Here is a 6,000-nt window from a genome sequence, read left to right on the forward strand (position 1 = left end):
CCATTCAGATTAACCACTGACATGGGTTAAACCGGCTGCGTCACAGCGTTTGTTTAAAAGGAGTATAAACCAACAGCATGAGGCAGATCAGAGAGAGAGAGAGCAGTTTGAAATACACCTCAGTAAGAAATTAATGTCTGTAGCAGGTTAGCTGACATTCAGCTCAACTTTATAAACTCAAGTTTAAGACAATGCTTCATGTTCAGCAGCCCCCTCAAAACACACACTTATGCCGTCACTGAGCACCCTGACAAAGACCAGATGGCGTAAGGTAGCCTAAGGTATCGTCCTCCCTCTCTGTGACCTATCAGGACACACCCAATGATTGTGATGGATGTTTTTTAAGGTCTTTGAGTGTGTTTGTTCTTCTGCACACTGTGAGAGCACACAATTGTTTATTTCTATTAACCTTCATTTAACTAAGACGCCTCCGAGGATTAAATAGAAACCTGGCAAGAGGCTTTTCGTTCTAAAATTACAAACAGCAGGAGGGCTGCCAAAGTGTCGCGGTTGGGAAAAGAGAACTTTAACCAGAGCTGGTGCCAAAACAAAATCTTTGCTGCCTTAAAAACATCACAAAAGACGCACTTGGAAAAATGTATTGTTCACCCAACAGATGACTGTGACTGCGTGCCTCGGTGTGAGTTCTTTAAAATCCTTGTCAAGAATAACGGACCAGGGAAAAATCAGCAACTGATGAGTCACCTCTATCAAGATAGGACATGGTGATTCAATGTAATGTTTACAGGCGAAATAACTCAGGTGGCCCACATTCAGCTCTCTTTGAAGGCAGGATCCTTTGTTCCTGCAGCTGTTTGCAATGAAACACCAGAATAAGTAGCACAAAATATGAGATGTTCCTCAAGATCACAGACTGTAAGCAATTGTTATCTGGTAACCAGTGGAGCCAACTACAAGCCGAGATGTGACGTGGGGCCAAAGTTATGAAATGAGCATCGATAATGTGATTATGTTGTAAAAATACCAAAACAAACATGCTTACACAGATATTATGGACCTGGCAGGACTTTACAAAATCGTTTAGTATTGGCAGCAAAGCATATTCTGGACAAAATCTAAGGTAATGAACCATATTTAAGAACTCTTTGAGCATCCCCAGTTTAGTTTGGAAAGGTTAAGTTTTACTAGAGAAATTGGATCTTGAAATGTACACTTTTCTGACTAGTTTCAGAGTGACACATTTTCCCAACCTAAGAGTTCATAAATATTGTATATATACCTTAGATTTTGTCCTTTTGCTCTCAACAGCATGGAGTTCAGGAGAGTGATTTTAATGACAACTTGCATTGACTTCAATTGAGTTACGTGACCCCAACTGTACAACCTGGAGAACAATGCGGCATTTGGCAAAGGGTTTGTTACCTGAACATGCCGCATAGCTGGAATGAAAACCTTTAAATGCAGCACCAACACAGTTTTACCAAATACTAGACTAGACTGTGCTAATTTTGATGCTTTGAACTTTACGAATGAGATTAATTTAAAGAAGAATGCAAAGAATATTTAGAAAAAACATTTAATGTCAATGTAATTTTTTACTTTGTCATTTTACTTTGTCATTTTAAGGGCTCCTTTATTGTTGGCCCTGTGCCTTTTCAGCGAAAAGGGCCTATTACACCACACAATAGAGGATTTTAAATTTGGACACTTAAGATTCAAACTGCACCAATGTATCTACACCACAGTGTGAAATCCCTGCTAATTTCTGCAGGTTTGCTTCATCTCTTGGAAGCCATAAGCTCCTGTTGTTTTCAATATATCCATCAAAAGCAGCTCGAAGGGACATGCAGCTGCACTCACTTGATGTAATAACTCATGCAGGACTACATGTGTACTGCAGTTTTCTTTCATCAATTGATGGAATTTTTGCTTTGTCAGACAGGTAGAGAGCTACAGGAAAAGAAGCTTATCTACAAAAGACGTCAGGAAAGGAGTGTATAAAGTATGTCTGAGTTACAACAGCGAAGGTTATGAACAGTAAGGCAGCCTTGTGGATGAAGACTGCTTCAGACTCTAATGTCTCACAAAAGCAGTGTGTCATTAAGCAGGACACTGCTGCTTACTCAATAAGTGTAATATGCTTTGGGATCTTCAGCTAAAAACATACAACATTGGAGTTGCATAGACTGATAAGTTCACAGGCAATAAACAGAAAGTCTGATTAGCTTTGCTTTTACTATGTAACATTTTCAAACATCCATTGAAAGAATGGAAATGTCTTCATGGAAACTATAAACAGAGAGCATTGTATAAATGACTTCTGCAGTCTGGTGCACAGCATTTGATCAAAGGAAACTGGATTTACAATATGGAGAACCATGTAATTACTATTCAGCATAAACTTCACAGTTCAGAACTGTGTCGACTGCATTCAAATCAGATTTCCTCACAAACTGAAGATGAAATGCAGGATTTCCCCATTGCACAGCAAACAGTGGGCAGTGATGTGCTCAACACCTGTGCTGTTACAGGCGGGTAAGCAGAAGGATAACCAGGGTAAGACCCTTAAACATCATTCTCAGATTTCCCCCAGTAATAATTAATCCATTAGTTCCAGATGGGAGGCAACCAGAGTATGTGCAGTGCTGCCATGCTCTGCTGCTCTTGCAGGACAGATCCATCACCCTGATACTCGACGTGTCATTTCCTGAGGGCTGGGGAATACAGCAGCAGCACGGGGGGATCTCTATGAAAGGGAGACGACACGCCGAGGCATCATCACCTCCCCATTCAATATACACACTCGACCGCACACACACACAACACACACAATCATACATATATACACATGTCTACTACGCACTTGCAAATCCTGCGCACAGGTCTTTTGACAGCTGAGCAGAGCCTGCATGTCCAAACATAGTAGGAGCACAACCAATTCTCATTTTATGACCACATTTAAAACATGTTGCACAACCTATCACGGCAAACCGGTGCCGTTTACAACTATTGCAACACTCCCATCAAAAAAGAATATGTGTGTATGTGTGTAGCAGTACAGCCAAAATATTTCCCATGCAGCTCATTCTGAAACACATTTCCAGCCAAGGCAACTTCCCATTGCAGCACAACTACTCGAAATTCAAAGCTCGTCCAGGCTAACTAGCTGGCTAGCTCTGCTCCCAAACAAAGCTCCCATTGTCTGGAACTTGTAGTTTTACCGTTTTCTCTTGGCCCTAACAACTGTGATTAACTCAGGTACGAAAAACTACAAACCGAAGTCTGAACAGCACTATGAGCATGCGCACTGGAACCTTAATGATCAGGAAGGTTGAAGAATATTTTGTAGTTAATACATTTTTACGGGTAGCGGCATATTTGAGGCTATATATCTACTCTGTTGAATGGCCGGAGGTCGAAGTGAAGCATTGAACCGGTGTAAACGGTTGTAGGTAGGACTCAGAGTAACGGCTGAGCCGTAGTAAAGCGCCTGTTCTCGGCATTGACTGAAGTTGGTCGGCTCGGCTGCCTCTCGGTTTTGCCTCGCTCGCTAACGTTTACTTTTCAGCGCTTTTGAATAGCCCGCACTGTTGAACTAAAACTGTTCAGAGAAAACCAAAAAGAGCACACACCTTACCTAACGCTGATCCGGTGTTTCCGCTCGGATCCTATTCCGTTAAAATAATTCTCCAGACATTGTGGAAACACTCGTTGGCCGACGGTCGACTGCCTGTTCACCGAGCGAGACGTTGCCAAGAATGCTCAACCGAAACCACGGCGAAGCTGCGCCCGCACACTCACTGCGCATGCGCAGCTCTGGTTGGCGCAACCTACTGATAGTAACACACAGGGGGCAGCACACCACCACCACTGGGACTGTGGACACACATATAGTTTGAATGACCATCTGGTAAAAGTGACAGAGTTTTACTGTTAATATTAAAGGCACTGGAAACTACATCTGAGTGTAAACACATGTATAAATAACACTAGATGAGTATTCTGTATATTTATCATGCTGCATGATCACATTTCGATTATGCATCGCTCACAAATTAGTCAATAGCACAACCTTGTGGTTGCTTAACATAATCAGTCCTCTCATATGTCAGTTGGTATTTCACAGATCAATTCAGATAAGTTTAAGAACTGTTTAGTTTTACAAAAAGGTTTATTGTTAAGTATCACCAACATGCATGACATATTCCTAAAACCACTGTTTTTTTGTTTTGTTTTTTTTATTCAGTCAATATCACCATTTTCACTTTCATCAATTATCTAATCATGTTTTGGTAAATACCCCCTGAAAAGACCAGACATCAGAGGCAAAAGTAACAATAAATTAAAAGACAAATCAAAGACAACAATTTATCAAAGTACAGGTAATTTTACTACAGTCTTCGTCTTTTTTCAAATTGTCTGCTTTTGTCAGCTGGCTATGAGCATATCAATGCACACATACTGTAAATACAAAAGGAAAGAGGAAAAACAAACACACAGGGCTCACAACCACAAATCTTTGTAAAGTGTGAGTTTTAAGATAGGCTAAACATTCAATAGATACATTTTTTAAAAATGATAATAATACTACTTCACAACTGACTATTTAACCCTCTTTCCCTTTTGTGTAATTAAAGTTACACATGTAACATCCTGCCGTCTGTGGAGGAGCAGGATGAGGGTCTGAAGCATGGATAGTATTGGGGCTTGACTTTTTGCAGTTATCTTTTCCATGAGTCTAAGTTTTGTGCTTATAATGGAATCGCATACATTTGTACACCATTGTATCATGTTTTATACGTTGCAGTATACTGTCTGCTTTATTTATGGATCAGTCACTGAGAATGTGTAGGCTATTTCTCAGCAATCCAAAAGTATATTTCCTGCAAATATAATCTGATCTGTGGTTTTAGGCAACAATGTAGCAGCCAGAAAGTCTTCAGATCAGCTCTATAACACCAGACCAAAACCGACAACCTGTTCATTGTACCAGTCTGATTTCTGCAGCTCCAAGCAGCTGTCTCTGAATCAGAGGATGGTGTTGATAATGGGAAGTAATGGACAGTAACTAGAATGACTTGACTTCCACCTCAGTCCTCTGTCCTGTAAAAGCGTAAACAGCACTGAGCTGGAGGACTGGAGAGTAGGAAGACGCAGGACATGCTGATAGTTTGGAGGAAGTGGTTTCTACTACGGGGGTCCCTCAGGGTTCTGTTCTGGGTCTCCTCCTCTCTTCTCTCTCTTCTCTTTACACCAAGTCACTTGGCTCTGTTATTCACTCACATGGCTTTTCCTACCACAGCTACAGATGACCCTCAAATAATAGTGAGCAGCTGTAACAAAAGAGTTTCCCCTCAGGGATCAATAAAGTATTTCTGGCTGACATCTCAGTCTGCACACCACCTGAAGCTCAACCTCGACAAGACTGAGCTGCTCTTCCTTCCAGGGAAGGCATCTCCCGTCCATGACCTCTCCATAACCATTGAGAACTCTGTGGTCTGCCTGCATATGCCATCTGACCTCTGCAGCTCATCCAGAATGCAGCAGCTCGGCTGGTCTTCAACCCACCCAAGTTCTCCTACGCTACACCGCTCCTCTGCATCCTGCACTGGCTACGGGTGGCTGCTCGAATCCGATTCAAGACAGTGGTACTACTTGCCTACAGTGCTGCGAATGGCTCAGGCGCATCCTACATCCAGGACATGGTCAAACCATACACCCCAGCCCGTCCACCACGTTCTGCTACTGCCAATCGGCTTGCTATTCCCTCATGTCCAGGGGGCCCAACTACCACTCAACAAAATCACGACTGTTTGTGGCCCTGGGTCCACAACGGTGGAATGAGCTCCCCAATGACAACAGGACAGCAGACACTTTCCGCTTGGATGAAAAGAACTAGAGAACTAAGTATGACTCAAATGATACCCCTATTTCCTGTGGTGAAAGAAGTATTCAGATCCTTTACTTAAGTAAAAGTAGCAATAGCACATTGTAAAAATAGTCACAACTATACAATATGTAATAAATACTACAACACAA

At 41.9% G+C, this 6,000-nt stretch overlaps 1 protein-coding gene across 5 annotated transcripts in view; it reads right to left on the reverse strand.

Moving 5' to 3' along the window:
- Window positions 1-3,768, reverse strand: part of sipa1l3 (signal-induced proliferation-associated 1 like 3) — a 74,618-nt gene extending 70,850 nt beyond the window's left edge. For 2 of the 5 annotated variants that reach the window (XM_044204045.1, XM_044204047.1), the window contains exon 1: window positions 3,599-3,768. The gene's annotated coding sequence lies outside the window, so the exon portion shown is untranslated. Of the gene's footprint in view, window positions 1-3,593 lie in introns of all 5 variants that reach the window. The other 3 variants (XM_044204044.1, XM_044204046.1, XM_044204049.1) reach the window with 2 other exon arrangements.
- Window positions 3,769-6,000: the final 2,232 nt, after the last annotated feature.

The sequence above is a fragment of the Siniperca chuatsi genome, linkage group LG7, assembly GCF_020085105.1.
Source record: "Siniperca chuatsi isolate FFG_IHB_CAS linkage group LG7, ASM2008510v1, whole genome shotgun sequence".
In the NCBI taxonomy this organism is placed as follows: domain Eukaryota; kingdom Metazoa; phylum Chordata; class Actinopteri; order Centrarchiformes; family Sinipercidae; genus Siniperca; species Siniperca chuatsi.